A 20,364-nucleotide genomic window follows, 5' to 3' on the forward strand; every position below is an offset into this window, starting at 1 on the left:
GCCATTCCCAGAACAGGGCACAGGGAATGGGGCTGAGGCCATTCCAGGCACAGGGCACAGGGAATGGGGCTGAGGCCATTCCAGGCACAGGGCACAGGGAATGGGGATGGGGCCATTCCCAGCACAGGGCACAGGGAATGGGGCTGAGGCCATTCCCAGCACAGGGCACAGGGAATGGGGCTGAGGCCATTCCCAGAACAGGGCACAGGGAATGGGGATGGGGCCATTCCCAGCACAGGGCACAGGGAATGGGGATGGGGCCATTCCAGGCACAGGGCACAGGGAATGGGGCTGAGGCCATTCCAGGCACAGGGGACAGGGAATGGGGATGGGGCCATTCCCAGCACAGGGCACAGGGAATGGGGATGGGGCCATTCCAGGCACAGGGCACAGGGAATGGGGATGGGGCCATTCCCAGCACAGGGCACAGGGAATGGGGATGAGGCCATTCCCAGCACAGAGCACACTGAATGGGGATGGGGCCATTCCCAGCACAGGGGACAGGGAATGGGGATGAGGCCATTCCCAGCACAGGGGAAAGGGAATGGGGATGGGGCCATTCCAGGCACAGGGGACAGGGAATGGGGATGGGGCCATTCCCAGCACAGGGGACAGGGAATGGGGATGGGGCCATTCCAGGCACAGGGGACAGGGAATGGGGATGAGGCCATTCCAGGCACAGGGCACAGGGAATGGGGATGGGGCCATTCCAGGCACAGGGCACAGGGAATGGGGCTGAGGCCATTCCCAGCACAGGGGACAGGGAATGGGGATGGGGCCATTCCCAGCACAGGGCACAGGGAATGGGGATGGGGCCATTCCCAGGGATCCTGCAGCTGGACAGGGGGCCCAGCCAGGGCACAGCAAAGGAGGATGAGCATGCCCCAACTGCCCAAGCTCCAAGGCTGTGCAGAGACATCCCCTCACCTCCACACCTCCCTCCTCCTCCTCCTCCTCCTCCCAGTTGCTCCTTACAATGGCCTTGGTGCCACTACACACGTCCAGGGCTGCCAGGTGCCCAGATCCCCACTGATATTTGGGAAGCAGGAGCTCTACAACCATCCAAGGGTCTCAACCTCCTTCAGAACTGTCACAGATTGAAAGATTCAACCCATCTTCAACCCCACTGGGTGGGGATACAATCCTACCTCAGCAACAACGCCACCACCAGAGACCCCCACTCATCTCCCCCCTACCTCAGTTGAGTCCCATCCCCACCTAAATGGGATTTAGTGACCTAAATGGGATTTAGTGACCTAAATCTCTGTCTCCTGCAGCCCCAAGCCTCCCACCCACCCCAGCAGGGTGGGACAGGACCTACCTGAGTTGGTCCCTGCTCAGGAGCAGCTTTTGCCTCTCAGCCATCCCTTCCCAAGGCTTCCTGGGTTTGCAGAGGAGGCACCCATCTGCAGCTCCCCACCCTCCTCACAGGCCCCCCAAACTGAACCCAGCCAAAGCATTTTTGCTTCATCTTGGTCCTTTTCAATCTTGATTTCCTTTCAGTGAGTGTTCCAGTGCAGCACTGCTGCTAACAATGGGGTTATAATATATTGCTGTTGGAAGAAATAATGAGAATCTCCTCCACCTCAGCATCTCCCAGAGCCTGCCAGGGCTGGAGTGGCTCTTCAGTGCACACCAAGGACAGGGCACACTCTGAATGGTTATTGTGAAAAGCACTGAGACCATCACCCCAGCCCTCAGCAGATCAGTCATGCCCCTTCTGCTAATGCTTCCATTTTGTTTGCAGAATAAAGTGAAACTGCTTTGCCCCTAAATGTTTGCTCCCTTTCTCTCCAAGCACTCCTGTGCCCTTGTTTCCTCCCCTCCTGATCTCAAACCCAACCAGCTATTTGGTTTTGCTCCCCAGGCAGCACAATCAGCCTATTTCCCTTTAATAAAAGAGAGGGGAAAGCAAAAAAAAAAAAAAACAAAACCCCAAAACTCAAACCCAAGAACAGTCAGGAATTGGCATCTCCAACAAACACACTGGCATGACAGTAACATAAAAAAAAACAAAGCAAATAAAATTTTTTGGCTATGAAATTTCCCAGAATTTTTACTGTGTCCCAAGGCTGAAGGGCTTCATAAAATTACAGAATGGTTTGGGTCGGGAAAAAAACCATCTTGATCCACCCCTGCCATGGCCAAGAACATCTCCCACAATCCCAGGCTGCTCCAAATCCTGTCCATCCTTGGGCACTGCCAGGGATCCAGGGGCAGCCCCAGCTGCTCTGGGCACCCTGTGCCAGGGCCTGCCCACCCTCACATGAGGAATTCCTTCCCAATATCCTATTATTCCTTCCCAATATCCTATTATTCCTTCCCAGTATCCCATTATTCCTTCCCAATATCCCATTATTCCTTCCCAGTATCCCATTATTCCTTCCCAATATTCCTCTGGCAGTGGGAGCCATTCCCTGTGTCCTGTCCCTCCCTTGTCCCCAGTCCCTCTCCACCTCTCCCTGCCCACCCCAAACCCACAGGAGAGAGGATGAAGCCCTGTGAGCTGCCAGCACCACATTTTCCCCTCCTGGAAACACCACCCAGCCACCAGTGGCACGGAGATTTGATTTTCCTCTGCTTTGTTAAATTTCTGCTAATTGCTCCTAACGCGCTTCCTCCCGTGCCTTTATAGCCTCATTCCTCCTGGGCCTTCCAGTTTCACTGAGTGCAGCAGGAAAATGAAACCCAACCACACTCTGATGATGGAATCACTCACGGCCTTCAGAAAAACCAGAGCACAGCTGGGGTTTTTTGGGAGGATTCGTGTCACCATCATATTTTCTGAACAATCTTCTGAAAAATCTCTTTTTTGAGAAGAGATTTTCTGAAAAACCTTCTTTGCCCAGGATTCGTCTCCTGGGAAGCTGAGAAGCCTCAGAGAAAAAGGAAAACTGTATTATTTCATTTGCTTCTCCTGTGTTTTGCTGCTTTGGAAAGTGGTTGGAGTTTTTTTTTTTAATCCAACGTGTGAATTGTTTTAACTTAATGACCAATCCTGGTCAGGCTGTGTTGGGATTCTGGAAGGAGTCACGAGTTTTCATTATCATTCTTTGTAGCCTTCTGTCTGTATCCTTTCTCTATTCTTTAGTATAGCTTTAGTATAGCATTCTTTTATATAATAAAGATCATAAAATAATAAATTAGCCTTCTAAGAACACAGAGTCAGATTCATCATTTTCCTCCTTCGTCCTGGGGACCCAGCAAATGCCACAGATTTGGGTTTTTGTGACCAACAGCCATCGTCGGGTTTTGTAAATCAATGAAAACTGAGCAGAAAACGCTGCAGCCCCATAAATACCATCAGGCTGGGTGTGATGGCAGCAAGTCCAGTGGTTCATAATTGATTAGCACATTGGGAAGTGCAGCAGGAAGACTCTGAAGCGAAAAATTTGGCTCAGAGGCTGCCCCTGGATCCCTGGAAGTGTCCAAGGCCAGGCTGGACGGGGCTTGGAGCAGCCTGGGATGGCGGAAGGTCCCTCATTCCCTGGTGGAATGAGATGAGCTTTAAGGTCCCTCCCAACCCAAACCATTCTAGGACTGTATGAAGTTTTAATAAAATTCACCTCCAACCTTCCTGGGTTAGACTGAGAGAAGCTGTCACCACAAAATAAGAAACTTTAGCAGCTCTCAGTCATCAGCAAGCTGCAGCCAGCAGGAATTAGTGCATTAGTGCTCTTCTACTCCCTGCCAACAAGGATGTAAGATCCATAACTCCCAAACAATATTATGCACAGCACATACTTTTCATCATTACGCATTAATAGATTTGGGAGTGAAAGTTGGAGGGGTGGTGTTACATGTCAAAATTAATTATAATGCCAATAAGCTGAAATTCAACAGGGAAGATCAGGTTGACTAAATTATTGTGTTGAGTTATCAGCACTGAAAAAATCAACTGCAAGAGGATGTAGCCTTTGGCTACAAATCCAAACGTAGACTGAAAAATAATGAGAAGTAAAAAAAAAAACCAAAAAAAACCAAAATTCCCAGCCCAACCCATTGCAGAGGATCTGAAGTGACTGAGAGCAGTTCAGAGTTAGGCTGAATTTATTTGGGATATAATTTTACATTGCAGCTGTTGGAGAGTTCAATTGGATCTTAACTTTTCATCACAGGCTTACTAAAATTGGGGACCAGTGGCCACAAATGGTGTCAGCTCAGGTGAATTGGGCTCTTTGCTTCCCCTGCACTGGAAAGGAAAATCCAGCTCCATTTCTGTAAGACTTTCCCAGTGTCTTTCCACCACCAGCATCCTTAAGGACAATCAAAGGGAGACCAAAAATTCCCCCTCCCCATGCTGAAAAGAGGCCAGCTGGCAACTTCAGAAGAACATTAATAGTTTTTTTTAAACAATATTAATATAATATTGTTTATATTATAATCATTGCTAGGGTTTTTAACAATATTAATATAATATTGTTGATATTATTTTTAAACAATATTAATATAATATTGTTTGAAAAAAAACTAAACCAAAAAAAATCCCCAAACCCTGCAAGCAGAGACCCTCCCCAAGCCAACAGCATTTAAGCCTTTGCTGCTTTCCTAAGAGCTGAGTACTAAGAAAAATCTTCTTTTGTACAAGGATGAGAACAAGCAAGTACCACATGGACATTTGATTCCTACAGAGCCAATTAAATGGGAACAATAAAATACAGCCCGAGTTAATGCTGGACAAAAGGATTAAGGAATGAGGGAAGACTTATTTATAAACATCCACACGAAAACCTGGTTAAGAAGAAGTAGGGGAATTAATAAAATATAAAAAGGAATGATTCCAATATGGCTAAGAAGGGGAATTCCTTTATTAAATTTGTCTTCAAAAGTAAATTAAGGGAAGATGCCTGTGCTATCAGAGTGATGGTGAGTTTACAAAAATAGCTTCCACTGAAGGAGGGGAAAAGGGAGTATCTGGAAAATGCAGACATGTGCCAAATCACTCAATCTGTGCAATTAACCAAGGAAATAAAGTGTTGTTATTTGTAAAGAATTATTTTTTCAAAGGGAAATCTAACAAATTCCTTCAAAACATAAGGCTAATACCTAATTCTGGAAATTACTTAAATGGATGGATGCAATTAAGTTCTATTCCTAGCAAAAGAATGGGGAGAACATCCAAAAAAAAAAGAAAAAAGAAAAAAGAAAAAAGTCTGTGATGCAGAGAGCAGCTCAGCAAGCTGCAATAGAGTCTTACAGAGAACACCTCTCCAGGCACAGTCAGTTAGCACAAACTATTTATTTAAGGAAAAGAAGAATGGAAATGCCACGTAGATTACAGGAGCATTTTCCAGAGACAATCCTAAAATTAAGAGCAAAAATCCAAGCAGCCTCAACTCTTCCAACTTTAGAAGGATTAGGATTTAGCACCTGCAAGGCCAACTGGAAACAAAGCCAAGGAATCACATGGGTCTGTGTTAGATTTAATTTTAACACTTTTGTTAATGATGTGGGAGAGGAAAGAATACAGTTTATTAAGTTTCACCTACTATGTAGTGAAATGGATTAGACAGGAAAAATAAATACAAACAAAGGAAGTCTTGCTTTGATTGCCTGGGACATCACAAATTTGGGAAGGTGCCTCACTTCACTCAGGACCACCAAGAAATTTCCCTGCCCTCTTGAGGAGGCCCTCCCCAAAGTGCCAGATCTGAAAGGAGATGTCAAAATCACACAAAGATTTTTCCTTTTGGAAAAAGCAGAACTGAAACTGAGGGGATATCACAAACCACAGCCACACTCCAAGAAGGAGCTGGGGTTGGGGATGCATCCACCCAAAGAGGGAGCGGGGAAGGCAGAGGCCAAGGGGCTGGAGATGAAATTGCAGAAGGATGTGGCAGCTAAAAGGACAGTTTGGTTTCAGAGGCAGAACACACACGTCTCACATAGCAGGATGTTCCAGTCTCCTCTCTGCACAGATGTAATTAATCCATAAATGGAATAATGTATTCACTTCTGGACACCTCATTACCAGAGAAGACATTGACAAATGGAACCGAGTACAAAGAAAACAACAAAAATGTTTAAGAGTTTGAAGGGAAAAATTTCTCTGGGAAGATCAAAAGATTTGAATACATCCAGCTCTAAGCAAGAGCACAGCTAAGCTGGATGAGATGTGTATCAATATGTGCTTGAAAGGTGTAAACATCAGCATGGAGGGCTTTTAGCAGGAAAAAATGGAATCAAATTAATAAACCAGAAAACTTGAGATGAAAATCTTGCTGCCCTATTAGGATATACAGCTGGTCTCTCAAGGGATTGTGGTACACATTTGCAAGGGAACCAGACTGGACCAATCCTTAATAAATGTCCAGCAGCCAGGAGAGGTTTAGAACTTCCATGGTGATCTCTGACATCTGTCCCTCTTATCTTAGAGATGGATATCATCTAGTTGTGGACTTTCACAGAAGTACTTTATCTAAACCTGGACCCATTTAATAAATCCAAGTATCAGCAGATATGCACAGCTCCCCCACCCCAGATCACAGCTGAAGGACTCAATCCAATCATCCTGATCTCCCAAAACTGCAGTGGGTCTCTAATGGTAACAAAAACTGCAAAGAGAGACAAAATGGGGGGAAAAAAACCTGTTAGACGTGCTTTAAATAACCCCAGCAGCTCTCACACCCCCCTGCCAGGGCCACAAACCTTTCCCAAGCCAACCCTGTCTCCAAGTCCATCAGACTTTGCCCAAGGAGATCCTGCCAGGTCAGATTAAGCCTTTGGATGAGGACATGTTCAATAGCAACACATTGCTCCTCTTCTGCTCACCTCAGAGTGTACCAACAACTCACTGAAATCAACTTTCTACTGAAAGGAGATAATTAAAAAACTGCATTAAGGCAGATGCAAGCCTACAGCACTGTTTAATGACTCCTGTCAGCACAGAGACACTTGGTAGCTGTGCCCCATCCAGCAGGTTGTTCTCTGAAGGACTAAACCATGGAATTTTCTTTAAAAAGAGCCTTTCAGAGCAGAAAGTAGGGAAAAACCAAAACCAGCCAATTTGATAGGAAACTCCACACCGAAAATCCTGGTGTCATCCTCCCCTCCCTGCTGCAGCAGCAAGTCTCATCCAGGCAATACCTTTCCATTGGCACATGGAGCTGCCAGGCTGCCCTTGGCAGTGTTTCTGCAGTCAAGAGCACTGAGCACATGGGATTTATTTCCCTTTCCTAAGGGATGGCAGACAGCAGCTCCTCATCCAACCCCAGAACCAGAGCCCTGGGCTGAGCAGAGCTGCAGACAGACATGGAGCCATAGAACACCTCAGCATCCCTGTCTCCTTTTTAAAAAAAAATAAATTTTGGAACTTTAACAAAAGGTTAAACTGTAAAAGAAGGAAAATCTGCCAGGCAGGTCATGTGGAGGCTCTCTCCTGGCACCCACAGGGGCTCTGTTTTTGGGTTATTGATGTGCCTCAGCCTGGGCTGCTGCACACTCCGTGCCCAGGGGCTCTCCTTTTCTCCAAACCTTCTGAAGGAGAACAAGAGGAGCCTCTGCAGAGGTTGGCAGCCTGTGCTGCCCAGGCACTGCCTCATCACCATGACAAAGGGAGGTTTGAACATCCTTCAGCAAACTCGATGGTTCCCTTCTAACTTCCCACTGAAAACCTGGCACTGAGCATCCCCAGCTCCTGGTATCCTATTTACTCAGGCAGAGGAACAGCAGCAAATACATTTTAGGGCTTTTTGCAGTTCTTAATGGAATTGTCTGTGTCTGTAGGATTCCTCCCAGTCTCACAGCACTGCCACAGTGCTGTGCTCACTGTCTGCAGCCCCTGTGGTTGCTCCCAATAAAGTCATGAACTTCTTGATCAATCCTTCCCTCCCCAAAACACTACAAGAAGGGCTGGCAGGCTTTTACCGTGTGAAAATGCCATGTTTGTTGCTTGCTGAGGCAGGATTTGCAGCCAGGCTGAGCCAAGCAGCTTGTTTCACACCATCCCATGTCAGGGGAACAGTGTTCTCCTCTGGAAGGCACCTCCCAGACACTGCAGTAGTGCAGGCACAGATCTGTCCATCACCAGGAATGTGGCTCTGGCAGAGCTTTCCAGAGGGAAGCACTGAAATCCCAACACAGAATGGCCAACTGAACACCCCACCCTGCTGCTTCCTGCCCCATCCCTGCCCCACAACCCAGCCTGAGGAATAGCACTGGAAATTCAGGATGCACAGGATGGGGAATGTCACAGACATCTTTTAGGAAAAATCCTTTCCTTAGGATTTTTCCTCCTGAGAAGCTGAGAGGCCTCAGGAACAAAATGTAACCAATGGTTATCTGCTGCTGTGGAATGCAACAGGTGCATCTGGGATTGGGCTCATGGGGTTGTTTCTAATTAATGGCCAATCACAGCCCAGCTGGATCAGACTCTCTGTCCCAGACACAAGCCTTTGTTATCATTCTTTTTCTATTCTTAGCCAGCCTTCTGATGAAATCCTTTCTTCTATTCTTTTAGTATAGTTTTAATATAATATCTATGATAAAATAATAAATCAAGCCTTCTGAAACATGGAATCAGATCCTTGTCTCTTCCCTCATCCTCAGACCCCTGTGAACACAGACACAGGAACAGCACAACTGGGAAGAAAGTCCTGAAAAAGAACAGGATTTTGGTAGCTCTGTGATGATTCTGGGCTAATATGCAAATGAAACATGGGTGTTCTAATAAAGCATGACCCAAGCTAAAGACAGGGCCAGCAAGAGCCAAGTGCTGAGGTTTGGCAGGAAAACCCAGGGAGCCATCAGAGGGCATATTCCTGAATCCCTAATTCTTCAGCTAATGTGAATTTAATGCTGAGATGTGATTAGATCTGTGTTGCCTCTGCTTGGGAGGTAACACCACGTGAGATGAGCACACTTGAGAGGCCACTGTGCTGATCCTCAGGGGTTCTGTGGTTACAGGAACCTTACAGGTTAAACTGCATCACCTGCACACAGCACAGGTGAGTGATGCCATTTGCTCAGCAATTCCCTGATTTTCCCCCAGCCCTGATGTCCAAGAGGGTTCTTTCAGCTGGTTAATTCAGAAGAAACTTCAGCCAACACCCTCAGATCTCTGGAGGGGTGTGCACCACACAGGATTTCAGCAGGAAAGCAAGCACACCCGTCCTGCTCTCATTTCTGCAAAGGTTCTGCCCCATCTCACTTTCTGCTACCATGTGCATGTCAGATCAGCCTCTCTACAAAGGCTCTCATTTCCTCCTGTGCTGCACCCAGAACGAAGCTCAAAGGTGTAGGGGGATACAGTATGGGTAAAGGAAGGTGGTATAGAATGTAATCTTATCCCCTAAAGAGTTGCAGCTGCACCAATTACTGAAGATTGGGAGCAGGCCTGATGTTAAGAGGCCACACCTGTAGCCAGTAAGAACAGTGGTGTAAGAGAGTGGATTGGTTGGTTGAGGGGAACTGGGGTCAGTTGGTGCCTGTGAGGACAAGGAAGAGGCAGTGCCTAAAAGAGAGGCCTATGAGAAAACATCAAGGAGGTACAAAAATCTGGCAATATGGAGCCCTTGCAATGTAAGGACAATAGACCTCTTGCAATATAATGACAACACAAAGGTGATGAGAACCCAGAGTTATCCCCCTGTCTGCCAAAGTCCAGCTCCCAAACTGGGCCTCCCCTCTGGGGCTATTCCCCCCTCATCAACCCCACAGGCTCCATCTCCTTACTCCACAAGATTCCCACAGCCACGTCCAGCTGTATTCCAGGAGGTCCCATGGCCTCTCTGGACACTCCCCTGCCTCCAGCTTCACCTCCAAGGAGGCTGAGCTGCCACACAGGTGACACTAAGACATGGCTGAGCTGGAAAAAGCCCCATTACGTGTGACACAGGTGCTGCATCCCAGTGTGGTTTTAGGATCCTACAAATCCTGTGTGAGGAAGGGGTCCCTGGGTACCCACAGAGCAGGAAGGCAGCACTGGGATGCTGCTCTCCCTGACCCCTGGGGGAGGCTCCTGCTCTCACAGCCAGGCAGGGGTGACAGGGTGACACCCCCAGCCCCTGTCTCCCCGAGGCTGCTTCTCACCCCAGACAGGCTCGTGCCTCCCTGTGAACACAGCTGACATCCTGACAAGCACAACAAGTCTGCCCCAGCTGCTAACAAGACTCTCTCTGCTTTTATTTTATTTTTTCTAGATGCTCTACACAGAACAAGCAGGTTTCTCTGTATAAATTGTAGGTGCTAGAAAACAAGGTGTTGAAATGACTTCGATTACACTGGAAGAATATCCTACTGTGTCCTTAGGGAAAAGAGAGAGCAGAGAAAACACATTTAAAAAAAAAATTACTGGCTCCTGTATAAACCTTTGCTTACACTGGGGCAATGTTTAAAAACAAGAAACAAAAGATCTTTGTGCAAGTTCACAGAGGAGGAAGGTGAATCCAATGAGCAGATCCACTCTCCTACTCAGCAAAGCCACAAAAGAGAATCCCAGAGTGGTTTGTGATGGAAGGGACCTTGAAGATCATCCTGTTCTCCCCTCTGCCATGGGCAGGGATATTGTATTTGCAGGAATTATGCATCTGACTTCATGTTCTCAGAAGGCTAATTTACTACTTTATTATACTATATTATATTAAAAATACTATCCTAAAGAATACAGAAAAGATACTTACAGAAGGCTTAAAAAATAATAATGAAAACTCCTGACTCTTTCCAGAGTCCCAACACAGCTTGGCCCTGACTGGCCAAAGAGACAAAACAACTCACAGCAGAATGCAATGAAACAATCACCTGTGGGTAAACAATCTCCAAACACATTCCACACCAGCACAACACAGGAGAAACAAATGAGATAATATTGTTTTCCTTTTCTCTGAGGCCTCTGAGCTTCCCAGGAGAAAAATCCTGGGCAAAGGAATTTTTTCAGAGAATGTGAATGGCACACAGGGACACCTCCCACCATCCCAGGCTGCTCCAAGCCCCAACGTCCAGCCTGGCCTTGGACACTTCCATGGATCCAGGGGCAGCCACAGCTGCTTTGGGCACCCTCTCCCTATTCACAGGGAAGGATTCCTTCCCTGTCTCTGCAGTGCAGGCCCAAGCTGAGGCTGAGCTGTGCTGGGATGCTCTGCAGCCAGAGGGATCCAGGATGCAGCAGCAGGAATTGGGAGCTCCAGGCTGTGGCTGTGCAGCCACTCACACCCAGCACAACTCAAGCTGCCACGGGAAGAGGTCGTTTTGTTTAATATGGGGATTTTTTTTTTTTAATTTTTTTCAAAACATCTGAACATTTTCTTTTTTGAGTCCTTCATTTTTTTCCCTAATTTTTTTCATGGAGCTTCACAGCTCTGCTTACAACAGCGCTTGTCACCCCATCGGGAAAAGACAGCAGGCATGGATTAATTTTTGAGGAAAGCTGCTTTCATGCCAGTGCACTTGGCAATAGAGAATACAAGAAGAGCTATCCCAAAAATGCAGTATTTATGAGAGGAGTGGTTTCTAAAATTGTTTTCGCTATGGATACCAAGAAACACCACCTGATTCCTGACTCCCCTTCCCCACACGTTTTCCTGGGATTATTTTTAAGGTGACATCGATTTCACAGAACTACAACCTCAAAGCAAAACAGTTCAAACTGGACATCCAGCATGACCCATTTCCAAAAGTCACTGTGGAGGGTTTGCAAATGGAAACTGCACTTTTATACCCACGGAAAAAATAAAACGTTGCCCGCAGAAACAGAAAGATTCTCTCGGTGCGGTTGTGATTCTGAGATTTAATTATCTCAGCCCAGAACTGCAGGTATCAATGCTTCAGAGCTAAAGAACAAACAAGGCAATTATTCCCAGAAGTCCTCCTTTTACCCCTCTAACAATCGCCAGGGTTACAAACATGCCAAGGTCAAAGAATGTGTAATAAAGAAATTTATTTCCAATTGGAATGCACAGAAACCTTGCACTATAATGGTGGAAGAGCAGTGGTGTGAGCTCAGCAGCACCAAGATTAATGCATGGCTAAAGATCATAAGGACTATCACGGAGCCGTGTCTGAAATGACAAGGAATAAAATTACCCAGCATCTTTCCAAGAAACTCCAGCTCCTTCCCCCTCCAGATTCCCGCTGAGCCCCGAGCTCTGCCATCCATCAGCCACGTTCCCTGTGCCCTGGGATGGCTCCAGGACCTGCAGAGATGCTCTGGGGGGGAACTTTTGGGATTTGCCCTCTCCAGTGTGAATGGAGAGTAGAGAGAGGGGAAAAGCCCTTTCTGGTAGCAGCCTCCAAAGGGCCTAAAATCCACAGGAGTGGAATGTGTTCAGTCCCCTGGATTTATTCCTCAGCTGCATAACCCTGGGACTCCACAGGGAATATTCATGGCCAGCCACCCCAGCAGCACAGGCTGGAGCCACCCACACACACCATGAGGACAGGGAAGCATTAAACATCAACCAAATCCTCCCTGGTCACCTACATGGACAACACAGGGAAAAGGGACCATCATGAGGACAGTGACAGACAACTTGGTAATTTAAAATCTCCTTAAAAAAGCCAAGATGTTATTTGTTAAAAAGAAAAGCCAAACTGCAGACAATTACTTTGTGCTTACACTCATATGAAAACTACCCTTGCCCTATTTCCAACATGGCAAGGCTCCAGCAGCTTAATTTTTTGCAACAGCAAATCATGATATTTTCATACATAAGGGCAGGAAAAGTGTAATTTGGTCTAAAAACAGGACAATACCCCATGTATTCCAGTGGCCAGAAAAACTAGAGCCATATCACTGCTACAGAAAATTGTTGCCTGATTCCAGCCCCAAGTAAATTAAAAGGCATGAAGTGAAAATAACTACTTTAAGTTTCAAGTTTTGTCCTTTGGTCTTCTTAAAAAACCTGTTAAAAAATAGTTTTTCCTTCAAACAGATACGTTTCTGTGCTATTCAACCTGCAACAACAGCAATTGACTCAGACTTTCCACGTGGTTCCCACTCCCTCTCAGCCAGAAGATTTTTGTCATCAAAGTTCTACATTTGGGCAATTTTTGAAAACAGCAAAACTGTTCATGTGCAATTTTATGCAAAATATGCATATTTAGGAGAACAAATATGGACCTGGTACATACCACAGACCCTATTTATAAAAACAGAAGAATAAGAATAATAGAATATAAAAAGAAACTTTAGAGCAGGGATATCTGTCCTGCACTGGGCACTGCTGAGGAACCTCCAGTCCTGGGGGCAGTTCTGGAGAAGGACATGGAGGGGCTGGAGCATGTCCAGGAATGGGAATGGAGCTGGAGCACACCAGGAGAGGCTGAGGGAGGTGGGCAGGGGCTCAGCCTGGAGAAAAGGAGGCTCAGGGGGGCCCTTGTGGCTCTGCACAGCTCCTGACAGGAGGGGACAGACAAGGGGGGTTTGGGATCTTATCCCAGGGAACAGGGACAGGAGCAGAGGGAAGAGCCTCAGGCTGGGCCAGGGGAGGTTTAGGTTGGATATTAGATAAAATTTTTCACTGGAAAGGCTGTCCAGCTGCCCAGGGAAGTGGAGGAGTCCCCATCCCTGGAGGGATTTAACAGACCTGTGGATGTGGCACTTGGGGACACGGGTCAGTGGTGGCCAGGGCAGTGCTGTGGAACCACTTGGACTTGATGATCCCAAAGGTCTTTTCCAATCTAAATGACTCCATGATTCTGTGTTAAAGCACATTACACATTATTTTAAACCTTCAATCCCAATCACATGAGCACAACTCGCTTCATTTTGTGGCTGGGCATGGATTCAGTCATGTACCAAACAGTGCAGAACAGCTCAATCCGGATTTAGACACAGATATCCGAATTTCCAGTCCTTCCAGCCAGCACACATGCCCTGAAACGATGGCACTGGACCTGATATTATACACACCACCCAAACATTCTTGCTCCCCTTTGCTAGAGACACAGTCTGCTGGGCTGAGTCCTTCCAGCTGGTTTTTGTAAATGATAGGAAAAAGTGAGGGTGGGATCATTTTGATTTGGCTGTGTGCATTACAACTTGCTCACTGGCACATGCATAGCATTATGGCATGTTCTCAACTTTTTTTTAAATTGAAAAGTCTGAATTTCTTGCAAAAAATTCCACCCATTGACTGCTCTGTGCTTGGCAGGGAAGGGAAAAGGAATAAATAGAGGATGCAGCATTTAGGTTAAGGGGAAAAATACTATCTTTGTTCCAAAGCATAACTTTACTAGAAAAATATTGCAAATTAAAAACACCCAAAATTAAATGGCAGTTCTGTGAATTTGAACTTTGCCAGCCTTTCCCAGCACCTTCAGCCAGCTCCTAACCCTGGCTCCCAGCAGGATGGGGCTGCAGCAATCCCAGAGCCTCACCAGGCACAGCTCAGACACTAAACCCCACTAACAGCCTCCTCCAAAGGCTCCTCATATGCAATAAGCAAATTCAGACAAAAAACCCACAAGTTTTTAGTAATAAGGGAAGGAAAAAATCCTGCAGTCTGCCCTAGAGCACAGGAGAGAGATGGAGAGCTCAGCCAAGTCTGCTGGGTTTGTGCACACTCCACAACACAGGCAGGCAAACCAGCAGTAGTAGCACAGCCCAATAAAGGCAAGAATCTGTGGTTTTGGGTGGGAATCCACCCTGGCTGGCAGCAGCAGGGAGTTCTCACCTCTCCCAGCACAGTGCCAGGCATGGGAGTGCTCACATCAGGCACAGCCCCACCACTGAGGGGACAAAACAAAGCAGGGCAGAGAGAGAGAACACGGGGGAATGGCTTTAAACCCAAAGGGAGTGGGTTTCCACTGGGTATTGGGAAAAAAAACCTGCTCCCTGTGAGGGTGGTGAGGCCCTGGCACAGGTTCACAGAGCAGCTGGGGCTGCCTCTGGATCCCTGGAAGTGTCCAAGGCCAGGTTGGATGATGCTTGGAGCAGCCTGGGATGGTGGAAAGCGTCCCTGCCATGGGAGGGGGTGGATCTGGGTGACCTTTAAGGTCCCTTCCAAGCCAAACCACTGAACCATCTGTGAAGGGTGGGTCTGTTGAGGACGATGAGGAGAGCTGACAAAAAGACATCAGCAAAGGATGTGCTGGAGCCAGCGACCAAAACCAACCCATTCCTGGAGCCAGCCCCAAATGAAACCACTCCTGCCTCAGAGCTGGGCCACAGAACAGTGGGGGGAAGCCCAGTGTGTGACTGCCAGGTGGCTCATTGTCACAGGAGTGTCACCAGCACCACAGACCCCCAGGCAGGAGCCTGCAGCCCCACTGTGGCCTTTCCAGGGGACAATGGCAGCGATGCCACCAGCACTTCCTGCAGCGTGGCAAGGTCAAAACGGGAATGCACCCGGGGCTGGCTGCAGAACTGCAGGATGAGGAGCAGCACCTCAGCCCTGCCTCAGCCAGGCCGCAGAGCTGCAGGGTGAGAGCAGCACCTCAGCCCTGCCTCAGCCAGGCCGCAGAGCTGCAGGGTGAGGAGCAGCACCTCAGCCCTGCCTCAGCCAGGCTGGAGAGCTGCAGGGTGAGAGCAGCACCTCAGCCCTGCCTCAGCCAGGCTGCAGAGCTGCAGGGTGAGAGCAGCACCTCAGCCCTGCCTCAGCCAGGCTGCAGAGCTGCAGGGTGAGAGCAGCACCTCAGCCCTGCCTCAGCCAGGCTGGAGAACTGGAGGATAAGGAGCAGCACCTCAGCCCTGCCTCAGCCAGGCCGCAGAGCTGCAGGGTGAGAGCAGCACCTCAGCCCTGCCTCAGCCAGGCCGCAGAGCTGCAGGGTGAGAGCAGCACCTCAGCCCTGCCTCAGCCAGGCCGCAGAGCTGCAGGATGAGGAGCAGCACCTCAGCCCTGCCTCAGCCAGGCTGGAGAGCTGCAGGGTGAGAGCAGCACCTCAGCCCTGCCTCAGCCAGGCTGCAGAGCTGCAGGGTGAGAGCAGCACCTCAGCCCTGCCTCAGCCAGGCCGCAGAGCTGCAGGATGAGGAGCAGCACCTCAGCCCTGCCTCAGCCAGGCTGGAGAGCTGCAGGGTGAGAGCAGCACCTCAGCCCTGCCTCAGCCAGGCTGGAGAGCTGCAGGGTGAGAGCAGCACCTCAGCCCTGCCTCAGCCAGGACGCAGAGCTGCAGGATGAGGAGCAGCACCTCAGCCCTGCCTCAGCCAGGCTGCCCCTGTTCCTCCTTTCCCAGGGAGAGAGACTCCCTGGGACTGAGTCTCTCATATTACAGTGACAATTCTCCACCTGTCCCCGGGGATCAGCCCATGGAGCTCACTCTCTCTCTCTCTCTCTCTCTCTCTCTCTCTCTCTCTCCCTCTCTCCCTCTCTGGTTTTTGTTGCAGCTGCTGTGAAACTGTGCTCATGGATCGATCCATGCCTGAAAAACTTCAGGAAGCTCGTGCTCCTGGCTGAGCCCTGCCAGGGAAGGACCAGCCACATCCTGCCAAAGGAAAGTTCCTTTGACAGCCTCTCCCTACCCATGGGACAGGCCATACAACCTACAGACCAGGGAGAGAGATCAAGGGGTGGGAAAACTGGTGAAAAAAACCAAATTCTCCTCATTTTCTACCAGAATTGCTGTTTGTGCAGGGATCATTTTGGGTGTGATGCCCTGGCCACACACAACCACTCCAGGCACTGTTCATGAACCAGTATTTTCTGCTGAATTTTGCCTTTACAAACAGGCAAATATAAGAGACCATGGCTTAGGGCACTGATTTCCAGACCTTAGGTTGTAAAGGACATTTTAAGGTGCACCAGGCCATAGGCATCACCAGTGACCTCCTCAGGGCACTCTGCAAATGCTGCCAAGTGGAGAACACCCTCACATCTGTGCAAGTGCCTCATCTGAGCCTTGGCTGTGCTGGGCTCCAGAGGGGCAAGGGGAGACCACCACAGTCCAGGGAAAAACCAGGAAACCACAATGACCAGGTCTGGTCATCCTTGCTCCTCAACAATTTTCTCAAGGAAAAGTCAAAGGATGCACAGACATTACCAGCACCAGCTCACAGCAAACTCTTCCCAGGATAAAGATTATGCACAGGCTGCTCAGAGGTGCTGCAGGCAGGCAGATTTTTCACATATTACCACAGAAAGGCAGTCCCTGATAACAATAACACCGTTTCAAAAGGCCCTCACCACCCTGGCTCCAGATGTGCAGCAGCTTCTCCAGCTGCTGCACAAACAGCAGCATTCTCACCCTGTTCCACAGCCCTGCAAGGAGACAGCACAAACCCAGCCTGCCTGAAACCTCCTTTCTTCAGCAAAATACCAGCAGACAGAGCTCTGACCTGCTGCCTCCAGCAGAGCCTGAATATCCCGTTTATTTGTGTTTTCCGGAGGATTCCGAGCCCGCAGCCCCCCGCAGCACACACACAAAGGAGGGAGAGCCACCACAGCTTCTCCAAAGAGAACAGAGCTCCCGGGGTCTGAGCCAGCGTGGCACAAAGGTCACATCACTGCTGCAGGGGGGGATGGCCCAGGGAGAGCAGCCACCAGCTGAAATATTTGGGGAATAAATGTGTTTGCCAATTCATTTTTACTCCGTACGAAAATGTAAATCGGGTGCAAAAATAAAACAAACAGAAGAGGCCTAATTATTTATACAGGCATTTTAATCAAACAATGAATAGCACACAGCAACCTTCTACATCAATTAATAAAGCTGGCTTCTGCAAAACAAAAGAGTTACACCATGTGCCCTAATTATAAAATACAGCCTGGAGATGCTGCTTTTTTTTTTTTCTTCCTTTTTTCCCTCCTCTATACACCTGGCTTAATATATGCCCACTGCATTCCTGTGCTGAGGACACTCGTTAGCCCCAGTCTCTAGTTACAAATTCATTACTGTGCTGCATTTTTCCTCCTGGCTCTGGCAGTAGGAGTGGTCACACTGCAGCACTCCAGGCAAACCAGCAGCTAATTGAAGGCAGGGGCTGGGGGGGGCTGAGAGGAGGGTCTGCCTCCTTTCCCCCGTGCAGGAGGCAGCTGCTTCCACTTAAGCCGAGCACATTTCAGGAGAGGAGGATAAAGCAGGAGCGATGAGATGCTTGCACTGGATTGCAGGGAGCCACCTCGGTGTGTGGCGTTTCCAAAGAGCGCTTTACAGCGCGCTCCTGCTTGGGCTGCACTCCATCAAACACTGCTCACCACCCCAGGTGAGTGACCAAACTGGCTAATGATGAGCTGTCCCCTTCCTGACAAGTCAATGCTTGTGTCTCCTGAGAGCTGATCTACCAAAAGCAGCCCTGGTGCCTCGCAGCTCTCTGCACATCCCGGAGATTTTTGGGCTCAGCACCTCCAGCAGACAATCCCCAGCAGACAATCCCCATCAAATGCATTTTGTCCCCAGTTCTGCTGGGTTTGGGGAGCAGGGGATGCTGCTTGTTTATTTGTAAGTAGTGACAACAAAAGGCAACATAAACATTTTTATATGTATTTGGACTTATGGCATTAACCACAAGTTTTATGAATCAATCATCCCAAAATTTCTCCAGGGCTCATCAACATGTGGTTTGGCCCAGGGCACGTGGAAAGCAGGGCCACTGAGCCAGAAGAGACCTGGCACTGGGGACATTCTGCCCTTTAAAAAGCACAGATGAAGCTCCCACCCATCTCACCTAAACAAACACCTGCAAACTCAGAAAGTGCCTCAATTCTTGTTTTCAAATTTCTCCCTGCAACTCAGGGGTGGGGAAGACACATGGGCAAGGGCTTCCCAGGAGGAATGAGGAGGAAAAAACCTGGGAAAACAGGGCAAGGAGGACACCTGAGCAGAGATGGGCACTGGGCTGGGGAGCAGCACCAGCCCAACCCACACTGACAGCAGCGGCATCAACCTCCAGGGAGCCAGATCCAGCTCCTGGAAGCTCATCCAGAGTTTGTGCTCCTCTCTGAGCCTGTGAAACCTGTTGGCACTGGCAGGGCTCAGCAGCTCCTGCTCAGGCTCTGGGCGCATCCGCTCGCCCAGCTGTACAAATGGGTTACGAGTACAGAGTGTTTTGAGGACTATTTCTAAAAAGGACAGCTCATATTTTGTGTTCAGCGTTGCAGAACATCTAAAAATGGTGATGAAGTCAGACCAGCATTTATCCACACAAATGGGAAAATATGTCTGTGAAATAAATCTAAATAACAGCGACAGATTTGCTTTTGTCTCTTTTAGCAGCACGAGGAAAGAGACCGATAAATTAATTTAAAAGAAAAATCACGCTCCGTTAATAAATTTGGTCTAAATATTAATCTAGAGGCAGTGTTACACGCTTTAGGAATTTGGGGAAAAGGACTTTAAAACCCAGAATGTGTGTTTACAGATTATATTCCATTTTGCAACAGGTAGGACAGGCTGGTAAACAGCAACAAAAATTATGATTATCCTTGGCTGGCACCTCACAGAAACCATCCAGATTTACTTTGATTAAGTCCTTCATCCAGAAGTCAGGCACTGCAGTGCCAATACTGCATGTGGTACTTTCCACAAGGCAGGAAAATACAAATATAGAAATGCAATTGCAATTGAAATAAGTAAGGAAAAAAATGGATTTTTGAAGCACACCAAATGTAATCAGATACTATTGGTGTTCAATTATTCCTTGTTACATTTAAAAAATTTTGTTAATATACATTTGATTCTCCTAGAGAATATCACTCAATTAGAAAGCTCTCCAAATTTCAGAACCATTGCTTATGTGGAGTAAGTGAAAACATTCAAAATGTACTTGTCAGTTCCTGTTGCATAATAGGCCTTGTGGCAAAGGAAAGCAAGATGCACATTCAGTGCCTGCAATTCCAAATTACCACCATGAGTCACGGCTGGGGCTCGGCTGCAGGAGAAGCCCTGTGCCCTAACTCTGACTTCCAGAGTTAAATAATAGAGATTTCAACAGCCCTGGCACTGACAACAACAGCAGAGACACTGACAGAGTTCCTGAGAGAGGACAGAAAACATCCTCTCCTCCTTGTTACATCTTGACACTGCAATTCCAAGAAACAATGGGAAAGCAGAAGCAGCTCCTGAGCTGTGGGCTCCACACTCCAAATCTGGGGGTGCAACACGGGGCTGTGCAAGGGGCATCTCTGAGACCCCCTGTCCTGGCCAAAAATGGTCCAAAACCTGCTCAGATAGCACCAGAGAAGAGATGGAGAACCTCTGCCATGAGGAAAGGCTGAGGGAGCTGGGTTGGCTCAGCCTGAAGGAAAGGTGGCTCTGAGCAGACCCCAGAGCCCTTCCCGGGCCTAGAGGGGCTCAAGGAGAGCTGGAGAGGGACTGGGGGATGGAGGGACAGGACACAGGGAGTGGCTTCCACTGCCAGAGGGCAGGGCTGGATGGGATATTGGGAATTGGGAATTGTTCCCTGGCAGGGTGGGCAGGCCCTGGCTCAGGGTGCCCAGAGCAGCTGGGGCTGCCCCTGGATCCCTGAAGTGTCCAAGGCTGGGATGGACAGGGCTT

General features: G+C 48.4%; 1 protein-coding gene across 2 annotated transcripts in view; it reads right to left on the reverse strand.

Annotated features, from left to right (window-relative positions):
* NEXMIF (neurite extension and migration factor) overlaps positions 1-20,364 on the reverse strand; it is a 176,016-nt gene that overhangs the window by 79,570 nt on the left and 76,082 nt on the right. The gene's annotated exons all lie outside the window — the stretch shown is intronic.

This window comes from Molothrus ater, chromosome 14 (genome assembly GCF_012460135.2).
Source record: "Molothrus ater isolate BHLD 08-10-18 breed brown headed cowbird chromosome 14, BPBGC_Mater_1.1, whole genome shotgun sequence".
NCBI lineage: Eukaryota > Metazoa > Chordata > Aves > Passeriformes > Icteridae > Molothrus > Molothrus ater.